The following is a 16092-nucleotide window of genomic DNA, read 5'->3' as shown; positions in this document are numbered from 1 at the left end:
CACGTGTTATTGTGCTGTTATTCTACTGTTATTCAGCTGTTATTCCAGTGTCACTTTGATTTTTTACTACTTTGATTTTTTTACTCTTTTTTTACCGCATGTTATTGTGCTGTTATTCTGGTGTTATTGTGATGTTATTCCGGTGCCACTTTGATTTTTTTTACGACTTTGATTTTTTTTTTCTTTTTTTTTTACCCCATGTTATTGTGCTGTAGTTCTACTGTTATTCTGTTGTTATTGTGATGTTATTCCGGTGTCACTTTGATTTTTTTTACTACTTTGATTTTTTTACGCTTTTTTTTACCACATGTTATTGTGCTGTTATTTTGGTGTTATTGTGGTGTTACTCTACTGTTATTGTAGTGTTATTATGGTATTATTCTATTATTAATGCAGTGTTATTGTGGTATTACTCTATTGTCAAATGTTTACAATTCGACAAAACTAAATGGCAAGTGTATATATATAATAAAATTCTCAAACAATTTTAACACTAGGGAGAGTAACATCTCTAGTTAGATACTATTTTGACTCAACCTCCTTAGCCACTCATCAGTTCTTCTCGACCTCGCTGTTACATGACTACACTGCATTTTCAACAAGCTTTTTAACACAAAGTTCTTTTGCGCCTAAAACTAAATAACCCATATCCGTAGTCGCAGGCAAAGTCGTAATCATAGTAATCCAATCAGGCCTTAATCTATCCTCCTCCTGCATTCGCGAAACCAACTCTAACGCAATCTTAGCATACCCATTCTGAGCAAATCCAACATTCCAAGAAGCAACATCTCTTTCAGGCATTCTATCAAACACCTTATACGCCCACACCGCCCCACATTTCGCATACATATTCATAACTTCAGTCATTGCAAACAAATCCAAGCGATTCCCATTAACAATCAACATCCCATGAATCTCCCTAACTTTCCTAATATACAATTTTGACACCCTCCTTCAATGTAATATGCAAGCTTTTTAACACCAAGTTCTTAATAATCAATCATCACTATCAATCATCACTATCTATGATTACCCAGCTATGAGACACATTAATTGATCTCTGAAGGCAGTCCCACACTGTTTAATAAGATCGACCACCGTACCGCTCCACCGAGCACCATAGCAGCTCTTGTACACCAGCAGATTCGACCATCACATTAATTGATCTCTGAAGGCAGTCCCACACTTGCTCCATAAATTCAGCTCGAGATTACTGTCGCCGAAACCGAGTACAAATCAGACCCATCATCACACACCACCATTGCTTCTACTCCGTTCAAATAGCAGCAGACGAATCAGCTACTGCTCAACTACTGCTCGCATCGCCACTACCGTACCACCAACGGGAGCATCACGGGACATCCAATTAGTTTAAACAATAAAAAGCTCACCAAATTGTAAATAAAATACATACATACGCAGAGGACTAATTAACGTCTATGGTGGATGATGGTGACTCAACACCTCTAGTTTCGCCATTTTTGCTCTCCTGTTGTTTCATTCGAGCTGCGACTGATTCTGCATCAAACCCGTTCGTATTCTCTACTTCCATTTGTTTGTCTCTTACCTCTCTCAACAATTCGTCAACCTCTCTCAACAATTGATGAATAATCAATTTTTGATTGGTAAATTTACTCAATAAATAATCAAAATTCATAATCAAGAGTTATACCTGTATTTTTAGCGGACAATTTGACGACTTCCCACTGAATTGATGAATAAAATGCAATTTTAGAGAATTTGATAAGTAATCAGTGATGCGATATCGTAAGTGTGATCGATTTTCAAGGTTTTCTAGAGAATTTTGGGGTTTCTTTTAGAGAGAGTTTAGGAAGAGATTTTTCTTTATTTAAGCGCAGAGAGAGAGAGAGAGAGGCGGGTTTGATAAAGTTTGTGTTTGCTGGAGTTTCGTATGATCTGGCGAGATTTTTGTTAAATCGACTGTGTTTATGAGATTAAATCTCAGCCCTTGAATTTTCTTTTTGAATGGTTGAGATTTTCCAAACTCACAACTCACCGTAAGAATCAAACTCACGAGATCCCGCCTCTATATATATATATATATATATATATATATATATATATATATATATATATATATATATATATAGGCAAGATCCGGTGAGTCCACCTATATATTTGAGTCCATGAGTCCATAAAACAATATCACGCACTATACAAAACAATATCACGAATTTTTTTTTCAAATTTTTTTTCGAAATTTTTTTTTTCAAAATTTTTTTTTCGATTTTTTTTTTCGAAAACGTTTTATTTTTTTATTTTTTTTTTAATTTTTTTTTTAAGCTGTGATATTGTATTACAAAACAATATCACGATTTTTTTTTTCATTTTTCTTTCGAAAAAGTTTTTTTTTTTTTTTAATGTAAGTTGTGATATTGTTTAGTATAACGTGTGATATTGTATTACAAAACAATATCACGATTTTTTGTTTCAAATTTTTTTTTTTTTATGTAAGCTGTGATATTGTTTAGTTTAACGTGTGATATTGTATTACAAAACAATATCACGACTTTTTTTTGGAATTTTTTTTTCAAATTTTTTTTTCGAATTTTTTTTTTTTAATATAAGCTGTGATGTTGTTTAATATAAAGTGTGATATTGTATCATGGACTCACAGACTCAAAAAGATAGGGTGGACTCATGTGATCCTAATTCTATATATATATATATAGTCAAGATCCGGTGAGAACTCCTAAATATTTGAGGATTGAGGATTTGTGAATACAATATCACAAGTTCTTCAATAAAATATCACGAAAAATCAGACCTTTGTCAAAAAAAATTTTTTTTTTTTTTTGAAAAAAAAAAAAAGAAATTTTTGCACAGGTGTTTTTTTGTGTGATATTTTATCGAATAACCTGTGATATTGTATTGAAGAACCTCTGATATTGTAACACAATCCTCAATCCTAAAAAAGATCGTGTATCCTCACATGATCCCATTCCTATATATATATATATATATATATATATATATATATATATATATTGTTATGGGTCACATATTTGTGAATGTTGTGTTGTCATTTGTGTATAAATGTAACAACATGTGGGGGAAGTAGTATTATTTGAGTAAACTTTGAAAAGTTGTGTTTTCTCTCTAAGTTGTGAAAAATGTATCCCTTATGTGATATACTTGGAAATATATGGAGCGTGTTAAAGGAAAATATTGTATGATTTCGTGCAAGAATACAAAATTGGATCTAAAATAACGTGTTATGAATAGTTGGTTATGACAAAGTATAACTTGGCATCTTGGTTTATGCCGTCAATAAATTTCTTATGACAATTTTGATCTTTGGTGACATGTTTCAAAAAGAGTAATTTTTGTTCATCTTATGCCATCTTGAATGTTAGCCTTGAGCATATAATATTGACCATTATCACTACTTGAAGTTTTATAGTTGAGCTGGTTTTTCAGATTACTTTGGAAATTTTGTTGGAAATATTGTCCAATTCTTATAAGCGTTAATCGACTGGTTTAAAAGGTGATTGCTTAGACTTTGAGTAAGTTGTGGATTGTGGTGGGCGTCTAGTGAAGGTATGACTACCCTTAACTTTGTCGTCATAAGACAATTGAGTTTCAGTGTTGGAAGTGGTGATAATGGCAATTACATGGGATTGATTGATTGTTGTGAATACTCTGATATTGTGATTGTATAAACTTGTTTCTCCGTTTATGAAATTTATGAATGGTTGTTTGATAATACATGTTGGAGTAATTACTTTTTATTTGCTTTAAATGCTTATAGCAAAACAAGAAAAGGAAAAAGACACATAATCTATATTTATTTGGTTTTGATTTTGCGATGATCTTTAAAGGAAGTTGGTGATAATTGGAACACTAATATATGAGCTATTAATTAAGACGTATACTTGAGTTTATACATGACAAAATGAAATTAGTGGAAAGGTTGTAACATTCATATATATGATGTTTGTACGCGTTATGAGAGATATGATATAGCTTATATCGTTGTTATAGGTGATGGACACCATGGTTTTTTGTAAGTTAATCCATGAAAATAATTGTATCTTTTTAATTGAATGTCGAATAATTACAATATTTATTAGACTTTGGAAAACGTTGTCTTTCATAATGTTATATCATGCAAGTTATAGATACACAATTGCATTGTTGAATATGTAATGGAGTATGAATATATTGTGAAGAATTTGCAGAATAAAAGCTGAATGGCTAAGTGGTTGTATTCCTTTGTGAGAATATTTTGACCCCATTAATTATCATGCATAATAATCTGAAGCATAAGATTTTTTGGCAGATTATCAAGAGTGATGGATAATCTGATCGGATAACGTGTTCACAAAGGTTGTGAATTGTAAATGGATATTGAGATCCCTTACACAATGTGATAGTATGTACGTAAATTGTAAAGTGGATATTGAGATCCTCCTACCCATGGCCATGGTAGAAGTTTGTGTTGGTGGCACCACAAGGAATGGGTTTAAAGCCTATTGGGAGTGAATTGTTGTAATACTACGGTTTTATGTGTCTATGGTTACTCTATCGAGTGGGGCTTACTCTGTCGAGTAAGTAGTTTTTGACGCAAAATAGTAGACTGCCTGTAGAGTACTCCATCGAGTAAGTTGGGGACTCGATCGAGTAAGTGTGTTTTATGGGCTGAGTTTGACGGGTTTTGTTAATAATGCGAGATTAATATAAAAGGGTTTGTCATTATTTCTTAAACACCTTTTCAACATTCTAAACATTTCAAGAGACGATTAGAGGTTACGTGCTTTGCTTCTCTCGCATTATTGACAAATCCCTAAGCTAAGTTCGTCGGATCATCTTGTTCTTTACACCGTTGTGATCATCGTGTCAGAGGTAAGTTCCTTGTATAATTTATGTTGTATTTCGTTGAGTTTCTTTAAAACCCTAATGGGGTATTATTGGGGGTTTTTGGGTGATTTGTATGGTTGTGGTGGTAATTTTATGTATGTATGTTTTAGGAGGAGGTTTTGAGAAGAGACTTTCTGATTAGCTGCTAGATCGTCTGTTGGTGATTGCTATTTCAGGTAGGGTTTCCCTACTCAGTATTGGTTTCATAGTATTGTTGGTGATTGTTGTTGTATCTCTTATCAATGTTGGATTGGTTTTGGTGATTGTTTATAGTGTATTGTTGGTTGGTTGTATAACTGTCTGTGATCTTCGGGGTGCGTCCCTGGCTGAGTGGAGTCACTTGCAGGAGTGGCTTCACGCCCTTGATTCGCCCCTTGTGGTTCCCGTCACAAGGGGGTGTGCACATTAATGAACATGGGTTTATCGCTCGGAGGAGATGAGCGGGGCTTAGGTGGGAACGGCTGCGGTCCCCCACTGGCGGCGATGAGTACCTATTGCGATGGGTATTCTGGCAGGGCTACACACTTTAATGTGTAGTCAGGTGTGTGGTGATGTGACGGAGTTTGGGGATTTTTTGACTGTATTATCGTTTTGTTGCAGCTGTGCATTTTATGTAATCAGTACTGACCCCGTTTAAATGTTTTAAAAATTGTGGTGATCCATTCGGGGATGGTGAGCAGTTATTGAACAGGTATGAGACGATGCATATGGGTTAGCTGGGATGAGTCACCTTGTTGCTGTTTTAGAAGTCTTCCGCTGTGTCGAACACTCTTTTGTTGTTTAGTAGTTTGACAGTTTGAGAACCTTTGTATTTCTTTTATCAGTTTGGATTTGAGTTGTATCACTTAAACTTTATTACTATTTAAGTATGTTTCGTTATTGTCCATTTTATTATCATTGCCTCGGGTAACCGAGATGGTAGCATTCTTATACCTTAAGTGGTCCTGGTAAGGCACTTGGAGTATGGGCGTGTTACAATTGTGATGGGGCTCCCCGACTTAGGGTTAACTAAGCTCAACGGGTTCAATAGAAATCACAAGGATCTCATGTTGTAATACTACTACCATTCCTTTTTATAAAACGTGATGTAGTATTTTTTCATATATTGTGTTATATCTGTCATGAGAGGAAGGTTGAGCTTAGCTCTTAATAAGTCCATAGTCCTTTTTAAGGGTGGTTTGTGACAGTCAAACCTGATGGATTTACCTATGTGAATGTGGGGGAAATGCCCTACCCCCTATGAGGTTCTTAAGCTTTAGGACCTCTAGAGCGTTCACGAGATCCCAGGCATGTGAGGGGCACCTTTTATGACATTTCGCGAGGATGAACGCAGATTCGAATGCAATTTTGTGCGCAGTTACCCGGTACAAATAACTGTGGAGAGTCCAATGCCAAGAGCAACTCGATACAGTTGTAGTAGGTAATTGTATTCACTGGGTGGCAATTCAAGTCCTCCGGACATTGTCATCTTAAGACTTACGTTCTGTTGCCCTATATCAGCTATTCCTTTTTGCTTCTTTTGAATCATGTGAGGGATTGTTGGAAGTGTTGCTTTAAAAGAAATTCTTTATCCCACATTAGTAGAATAAGTTGGAGTGTTAGTTTATAAGGTATCACTTGTGTTTCACTACTAGATGTGTAGTAATAAAGGGGCTCTTTTTGGGAGTAAGATCACTTATTCCCTATATATTTTTTGCACAATTTCTGAAACTGATTGTTACATTTTCAAAACTGAATTTGTGGATTTTCTATACTAATTATGCAATCTTCTAAAATCTATTTACAAGACAATCATAAATATAAATCTAAATTCTTCCTTTTACTCCTATAAATACTCCATTAATGTCATTTTCTACACATAACAATTATTTTCTCTTTTATTCCTCTCTAAATATTTCTCTTGTATAAAGTTGATATTTGGCAACGTTCTGCAAGTAGTTCTTATTCTAAGTCTTTGTCGTACACCTTAGACTCGGACGTCGTGTAAACCTGGGGGATAGTTGTCAAGAGGCCATGTGTATCGAGCGGGGCAAATTCAACTTTAAGGCAGTGATTCTCTTCACGCCACGACAAAATCTTTCCTGTATTCCGTAAGATTTATTGTTCTATGTTTTCGTAATAGTCATACCACCAATATAACCTCACTTATCTACCAACAACAACAGTCCAACACCCACACTTTCTGCCCCTGTCGACCATTTATACCGACGCCAGCAATCGATGACGGCTTCCTCACCTTCAGTAACATCTTCACCTTTAATATCTGCTGTGCTTCGTCCGCCATTGTAGTTATTCAGATTTTGTTTTGTGTGTGGTGCTAAGGTATAGATAATGAATTAAATTCTTTGTCTGCTTGTTTTTCCTAGGGAAATGATATTCTTATGGGACCTACTGTATAGAGATGGAAAAGTAGTAGACTGCTTTGTCATTATGTTTTCCACTAATAAAGTAAACTTATAACTTTATGGATAATTATGCCCTTTTAATAAGAGAGGTCAAAAAAGGTTTTTCTTGTTCCTCATAGTGCCACGCCAATTGGGAAGGTCCCTTTTTTAAGTAATATAATGATAATGATGATTACTCCGTATAAAACAAAATTATAAATTGTTGTTATAACTAGTTTCATTAAAAATACATTTTCTGACATCAATCAATTTTCCCGATTAGTTTTGCAGATCAATTTCTTTCTCAAATCATTGAGGTGAAATTTGAAATTTAATGAAGTGTCAATTTAATTTATAAGTACACTAAAAAAAATCTGTATATAACGCACGTCATTGCGCAGAATGTAAACTACATAAAACTAAGTCTCATGACATGCAATCGCAGGTGCGAAAACCGGTCATTAAAATTCTCCAATAACAGATCTTGGTATCAAACAGAGCGCTAAAACCAAAATGAAAGTAACATTATAATTCAACAATGAACCAAAAAGTAAACTTTAATTAGATGGAAATGACACAAAAAGAAAAACAATTTGGGCATGACAACCAGAAATCTTGCTAAGGAAATCAACAATCGTTGAATAAAAGGAAATAAGTAAAACTCTTAGGGGTACAAAGTTACGATAATAAACGAGAAAGTTAACAAGACAGTTACCTAGAGTTAGATTAATTCCCCAAAAAATAGTTTAAGGCAAAGAATAGGAATAGAAAGAACTATAGAGTTTAGGGTTAAATTGGAGGAAATACATGCAAAAGGGGAAATGCTACATACTCAAGTCTCAAATAGCAAGGTCACCTAATCGACTTCTTAAATATTTTACAAAACCAATCTTATAACCACATTATGTTGGAGTAAGTGTCCTCGACAATAATGCGATCACATGTTTAAATCTCATAATAAGAATGCATGAGGGAAAGTAATATTTTATTGTCAACTGATCCACATTAATCGGTAATGATTGGCTGACTAGAGTTTGACATTACTGTCGTATGACGGTGGTGATCAGTTGATCCCTTAAGGTCATACCTCTAGGGTAACACTCTTAATTGATTAATTAATTAATTGTATGTTGATACAAGTTAATTAATTCCTTAAAATTGAACGAATGATTTTGTGAGTGAGAATTCGTATCTTATTGTAATTCGATTAAATAAGATTCGTTCTAAGTAATGTAAATTGTCTTATTACTTAGGTTTTATTTTTGTTTATGAAACAATTAAAATAAGAATGAATGATTTATTATAAATACAAGTTGTTGTGATTTATAATTCAATGACCCATTTTAAGTACTTGTAATCATGAATTACTAGTTAATTTTTGTATGTCATTTATTTTGTTTATATAATGATTTTTAATAAGTTAAAAATGCATTATTAAATATCATGTCTAGTAACATGTCCAATATGTCACACTATACAAATTAACATTTGACAAACTTAAAATGGACCATTTTAAGTCCATATGTGCCGTGTAAATGGAGGGGGTTGGGTAGGTTTAGGACTTAATTGTTGTTCTAATTGAGAATTAAGCACAATGATTATGTCTCTAAAAGACAACCTAGCCCTACACACTACATCTTGAGAAGAACAATCTTGAGCATTGATAGAGCATCCTTCCCTAAGCCACCCGGTCACCCATGTGAATAAGAAGAGTTTTCTCTTCTTATTCCCTTAATTCATTCCTTGATATTATCATATTGATAATTGAAAATTATCTCTAACTGTCAAGAACAAATAAGAAAGACAATCTCACAAAATCACTAATATTACCAACACATTTCTAGTAGTAGTAAGTAATAATATTAGTAGTTATTTTAAGATACGTACACTAATTTCTAGTATTCAAATTAGTATTTGTTTAAGAGGGTTATCTTGGTAGAAATCCTTGAGGAGTAGATTTTAATATTGGATCTAAGTTCATCTTTGGAGCACTAGGGTTTTCTTAAGAAGACTAATTTGGAAGGTGTCAAATTAGTATAACCATTCGGCCCTCTTTGTAAGTAGATCGATTGCTTTGCATTTATTTTATATGTTTGCATGCATAGCCAAATCGCCATAACTACACATACATATCATATTTTATCGAGTCTTAGACCGTGTCAATTATAATTATCGTAGTTCACCGCTTTAGTTCACTTAAAGAGAGATAGATAATAAATTGACAAGACCTCTCACTAAATAATAATTGAGAATTAGCCTTACCAAATAGTAGAACCATGAGTCCCAATTTCATAAGGAAGTAGGCTCGGCTCACCAGGGTGCTAAACTTGTCACGTTGGGTAAGTGGTAGTAAATTATTATTACATAGAAATTTAGATTGAGCTCAACGGAATTTTTCGCGACCGTAGCCGCATGTGTTCAGGGCTTAAGATAAATATTAAAGTAATTTTATCGACCGAGAGTTCTAGAAATAGAATCGATTAAAGAGTTAATCCACTGAATTATATTGATTAGGGATGAATCGGCTCACCGTGCCCGAGTTAATATGAATTTGGATCTCGGGATCATTTATAATAGTTGGGTAGAGGTCACTATATAAATGCTTAAAACTTGTTTAAAATGTTTACAAGTATTATTAAAACGATAAATGTTTATAAATTCCTTCACTTCCTATTTTGTAGTCAAAAGTGTTTTCTCAATTGCAATGAGAACTCCAAATTCATCCGCAAACACTAGCTCGACCACTCTCACCAATGTTTCTTGGCTCCGATCCTTCATGGATCGATGTAAATTAGAAAAGAATGGGTCAAACTTCGCCGATTGGGACGCTCAACTCCGTTTGGTCGCCGATTGGGACGCTCAACTACCAATGCCTTTGACAATTGTTTTGCTTGAAGAGTTTGTTGCCTTTTTGAAAGTGTCTTCTTTGGGGGTGCCTTGTTGCCTCCTTTTGTTCTTGCCATTGTTGATTACACCAAAGAAAGATTGAAATCTCGAATTTTTTGTTATGCCCAAATCGATTTAAGATGAAAGAATGTTGCTTTGTATCTTAAAAATCAACTCAAAGGTTGAAGATTTTGGTGTTTGAATCAATTGTTGTTGCAAAAGGAGTGATTAATTCTTGTTGTGAGGAAGTTTGGATTTGATTTTGTTGAATTTGGTTGAGGAAATTTGGTTTTGTAGATGTAGAGGATGAGGGTTTTATGGGGGTTTTGGGTTTTGGGTAGTGTTTGAATGTAGAAGAAATGAAAATGAATGAGGGAGAAAGGGTATAAAAGGACCCGTTAATTTGGAAACAGCAGCAGGGACGAGCAGACCGATGGCTGGGACGCTCGGATTCTTCGTATTTTGCTTCAGGAAATGACGCCACAAGACGAGCATCTTTGAGCAAAGACGAGCGGATTCTTCAATTTGAGACGAGCGTCTTCCAGCACGGACGCTCGGATTCTGTTACAGAGTAATTCTTTAAAAATCAACAGCAGAAAGACGATCGTCTTCTTGGTAAGACAAGCGTCCAGAATCAGATGAGCGGATTCTCAGTTGGGACGCTCGGATTCTGTGACAGACCATTTTTTTGAATTCTACAGCTCTGCCAGATGGGCGTCTGGTGACATAAGACGCTCGGATTCATCAGGACGAGCGGATTATCCTTTTGGCCTCTCGGATTCCTCCTTGTCCACACGGATTCAGGTCCATCCGTAAGTACTGCATAACCCGTAACATTTTCATTCTTCAATTCTGGTGTTCTTCATTGTAGGGGCACTATAAAGGCATGAATAGCCTAGGCAATTGCTATCCCCACACTAAGTCAAAGCACTACACATCAATAGAATCATAAGTCCCTCCCTCACTTCTCTCAAAATGATGAATATCTTGATTAAGACACAAAAATATAAACCCAAAAATGCACTGTAAAAATTGAAATGCAAGTTAGGGAGTTAGAATATTTACAAATGGTGGTTTAGGGAGGATTCCACCAAACTCTCATCCAATGTGAGATGTCAAGGGGGTATGTTCAAGGTGTTGTTGATGTTACTCAACACCTTGAAGAAGTAGTCGAAAGCTTGTTCATTATCATGATAAAGATCCTCAATAGATCTTTGCACTTGTTGTTCTCCATGATGGTCTTGGTTCATAGCATTACCAATATAGGGATTGAATATCCCTTCGAACTCATCATCCCAAAGACCGCAAACTTCGTCTACTTGATCATTAAAAATTTCTTGAGTTGATAGAGACAACTCTCCTCCTTTCTTGTTTTGGCCAATGAGGCCATCCTCTTCATTGTTGGATTTGGGTGAGCTTTTCAAGCTCTCATTGTTGCTATTTCTTTGCTCTTTTGATGGAGCATCATCAACTTTCTTTTTCCATTGGAATTCCGACTTCTTCCTATCATCCTTCCGACTATAGTGATCAACCATAAAGCATGGTTTATGCAAACAGGGAGCTCTCATGGTCTTGTCAAGATTGAAAGTTATGATCTTGTCTCCCACTTCTAGAGAAAGCTCTCCATGCTTCATATCTATCACCGCACCCGCGGTGTGCAAGAAAGTTCTACCGAGGATGATCGGAATATTGGAGTCTTCTTCCATTTTAATGATGACAAAGTCCACCGGGATGAAGAATTTGTCGATTCTCACGGGAACATCTTCCCATATCCCTAACGGTGTCTTCGTCGATCTATCGGCCATTTGGAGTGTGATATTGGTACATTTAAGCTCTCCCATCCCTAGCCTTTTACTAACTGAATACGGCATAACACTCACGCTTGCTCCTAGATCACACAAAGCCTTGTTGATCGTGGTGTCGCCAATGATACACGGTATTGAGAAGCTTCTCGGGTCTTTAAGTTTCGGAGGTGAACTCCCTTGAAGGATTGCACTACACACCTTAGTGAAGGCGATAGTTTCAAGCTTCCGGATCGACTTCTTTTTCGCAAGGATGTCCTTCATGTACTTTGCATAGGCCGGTCCGTGATTTATTAATTCCGTGAAAGGAATTGAGACTTCCAAATTCTTCACAATTTCCATAAATTTTCCAAGTTGGTCATCAAACTTAGGCTCAGCTTGACGACTTGGGAATGGAAGTCTAATCACAATGGGCTCCTTCTCCTTGGCCTTTTCTTGACTTTTCTTTGAAACTTCTTCTTTTGTTGGTTCTCCTTCCTTAGAGTTTTTCACTTCTTCTTTGTCACTAGCTTCCACAACTTCATCCTCAACTTGCTTCTTTGGTCCTTCATATCTCGTACCACTCCTCAAGTGAATGACACTAACCGTTTCATGTCTTGGGAGATTACCTTGAGGTGGTAATTGCCCCTTTTGTCTTTGAGAGTTTGAATATGCTAGTTGGGTCAATTGAGTTTCCAACATTTTTGTGTGGGCTAGGATGTTGTTTATGGTGATGTCCTTTGCTTGGCTATCTTTTTGCATTTGAGTGAAAAATTCTTGTTGATTCTTTTGCATTTGGAGGACCGCTTTTTGAACATCAAAACCTTGGTCATTTTGTTGATTGTATGGAGTTTGATTTTGATAACCTTGGTTTTGGTTGAAAAAGGGTCTTTGATTTTGGTTTCTCATGGGAGGTGGGGTGTATGTTTGTTGAGGGTTTTGAACATTTTGGCTTTTGTATAAGAGATTTGGGTGGAATTTGGTGTTTTCGTTGTAATAATTGGAATAAGGGGTACCACTCTTGTATGCTTGAAAAGCATTCACTTGCTCATTTGTTCCCCTACATTCACTTTGGTCATGTCCCAAAGTTCCACAATTCTCACATATCCCACTTGGGATTGATGAAGATGCTACCATAGCATTAACATGATGCTTTGGTGATTTTGAGGCTTCTTCAAGTTTAGCCATAGCCTTTTCAAACTTCAAGTTAATGGTATCAATATGAGCACTAAGTTGAGCACCCAATTGAGTAATAGAGTCCACTTCATGCTTTCCTCCTCTAGTAGCCTTGCGAGGTCTACTATATTGTGAATTATGGACCGCCATTTCCTCAATCTTGTTCCAAGTTTGATTATCGTCAACTTCGGTGAACATACCATTTGATCCCATGTTGAGAATGTTTCTTGAGTCTTCATAAAGACCATTCCAAAATTGTTGTACCAAGAACCACTCGCTAAGTCCATGATGAGGACACGAGCGACAAATTCCTTTGAACCGCTCCCAAGCTTCATACAAAGATTCTTCATCCCTTTGCTTAAAACCCGTAATTTGAGCTCTTAGCATGTTAGTCTTTTCCGGAGGGTAGAATTTTTTGTAGAAAGCTAGAGCCAACTTCTTCCAAGAGTACCCTTATCAAGGCTCTTCAACCATTGTTTTGCGGTGCCGATTAGAGAAAAAGGGGAATAAGACCCATCGAATTTGGTCTTGAGTCACACCGGTTTGTGAAATCGCATCACAATAATCACAAAAAGTCTCCATGTGAGAGTGAGGGTCTTCACTAGGCATTCCCCCAAATTGGCTTCTTTCGACTAATTGGATATATAAGGATTTTGCAATGAAATTTCTGGTTAAGTGTTGTCGTGTGGGAGTTCCATTGGGTAGGTTCTCCTCAGTTGGTACGGAATGTGATGAAAATTTAGGCATTGTGGGTTGATTTTGTGCTGGATTTTGTGTTGGGTTCTCCTTACCTTCTCTTGTAAAAGGGTTGATGAACTTCATAGTGTTTGGTTGAATATCTACAACCTCACCAATACCTCTCAAAGTACCTCTAGCAAGTCTTCTATTGTTTGTCAAAGTTCTTTCAATTTCGTGATCAATGGGTAACAAGTTACCTTGTGATCTTCTAGACATGCAAAATATCAAACAACTTGAAAACAATTAGAACAAACCTTGAGGAGTTTTACTTTCCCAAGGCAAAGAAAGACACAACTAATAACAATCTAAGAAAATCAAATCAAGTTAACACCGTCCCCGGCAACGGCGCCATTTTTGGTCGGACTCACTTGGAGCTTAATTTTCGGTTACTTGTCGTTAGGAGCACCTAGACCAAAACAATATTTATAACTTCACAAACAACTCTACTATTAGTAAAGAGTCAAGTAAAGGTCGGATCCCAAGGGACGGGTATTGATGTAGGATTTTCGATTGCAAGTAGCGGTGTCTAGGGGTGTCACGATTTGGGTTGAGATGAGAAGATCACTAAACTAAATAGCAATAAAAGTAAACAAGCAAGATGATTAAAATGAGATGTAAACAATTAATTAAAAGCACTAGGGTGTCATGGGGTCATAGGGGATTCATGAGAATTGATCATACAAACATATTCTCAAATTATAAGCAAGCAATTATTGTTGTGATGGATTGAGTTGGTTTATATCTTAAAATCCTGGGAAGGTTTGAGTCCCGGAGCCGAATCAATTAAATTGTACAACACCTACAAGTCGACTTAATCCTCCCTACTCAACTATATACATGGTCTAATGAGACTCGAGTTGGTTTATGTCTTACAAGTCTCATTGAAAAGGTAAGTGATGGGTAAAAAATGCAAGGATTCATAGGCTCGCATTTCATCAAACATAACATGTGCATAAGTTGAGATCACAACAAGCAAGCAAATAAATTATGAAAACATATTAAATTAAGCATGAATCATCCCCCATGTTGGTTTCCTCTAATTACCCATTAACCCTAGTTAAGGAAACTACTCACTCATTATCAAGTTTAGCATGTTAACAAGGTTGTCAATCATATCAACAAAGCAAAACATGATGAATAAATGAAGATGATTAACAATAATTAAAAACGGATTAAGAGAATTATACCTAATAATGATTCCAAAATAAGAAAAGAATAATAGAAGTACTTGATGATTGATTGGAAGGTTGTCAATCTCCCAATAATAACCCAAATAATCTTCAACTACCCAAAATAAAAGATGAACAAAAGAGAAATTAAGGAAATGAGATTTGTATTAATATTTGATTAGAAGTTGATTACAAGATTAAGAAGAGATTAGAATGATATAAACTACACTAAGGATTGATAAGAGGAACATGATTAATCTAGTTAGACTAATGGGGTATTTATAGTGGGGATTAGGTACACAAATTAGGGTTTACTAAGGGCTTAAATGACGATTAAGTCCTTGAGGAATCGCTCCTCTCAGAAAAGATGCGAGTCTCCTTTTTGCCGGTCTTTCATAAATATGCGCATCTTTCATGGAGGGAAGAAGAAAACGTATGGGTCTGTAAGAGAATCCGAGCGTCCAAGGTGTCGGGACGGGCGGATTGTGGCGTGGCTGGACGGGCGTCTTCATGGCTGGACGAGCGGATTGTGGCGTGGTTGGACGGGCGTCCCTATGGCAAAGACGAGCGGATTCCTCCAGTCTTGGACGGGCGTCTTGCTATGCTGGACGAGCGGATCTCGTCCCAGCCTTTCCTTTCTTCTTTTCTTCTTCTCTTCTTCCAATAATCCTCCGGGATTTAGTCGGGGATGCAAGGATTTCTTCATCATTGCCCATCTACTATAATATGTACAAAGGCCTTCTAGTCTTGTCTTCTCTTTGATGCTTAGTCATTAGATTCGATCAATTTAGCTCTATTTTGCCATGAAAATGCAAGGTTTGCACTCCTCTCCTACCAAGGAAACAAAACCTCAAAGAATATGCTAAAAAAAGGACTACAGATAGTAAATGACCCAATTATGCACTAAAAAGCATGGGAACGAGGCTAATTCGGGGACTAAATATGCTCAAATAATGGTCACGTCATTATGCAAATCTATCATTACATGGAATGTTAGATTGGCACATAGATAGGTATCTTATGTTGATAATGATCCTTCATCTTAAAGAAATCAACAAGTTAAGTAGGTTGTTTATA

The 16092-nt window shown here is 36.0% G+C and overlaps 1 non-coding gene across 1 annotated transcript; it reads left to right on the top strand.

Moving 5' to 3' along the window:
• The first annotated feature begins 13388 nt into the window (after nucleotides 1–13388).
• LOC141593572 (small nucleolar RNA R71) lies at nucleotides 13389–13495 on the top strand. The gene has a single exon (XR_012521646.1). It is a non-coding gene; the product is annotated as a small nucleolar RNA R71 (small nucleolar RNA).
• Nucleotides 13496–16092: the final 2597 nt, after the last annotated feature.

Source organism: Silene latifolia, chromosome 7, assembly GCF_048544455.1.
Source record: "Silene latifolia isolate original U9 population chromosome 7, ASM4854445v1, whole genome shotgun sequence".
NCBI classification, from domain to species: domain Eukaryota; kingdom Viridiplantae; phylum Streptophyta; class Magnoliopsida; order Caryophyllales; family Caryophyllaceae; genus Silene; species Silene latifolia.
The sequence above is the reverse complement of the archived record's forward strand: the minus strand, read 5'-3'. Positions and strand labels throughout refer to the sequence as shown.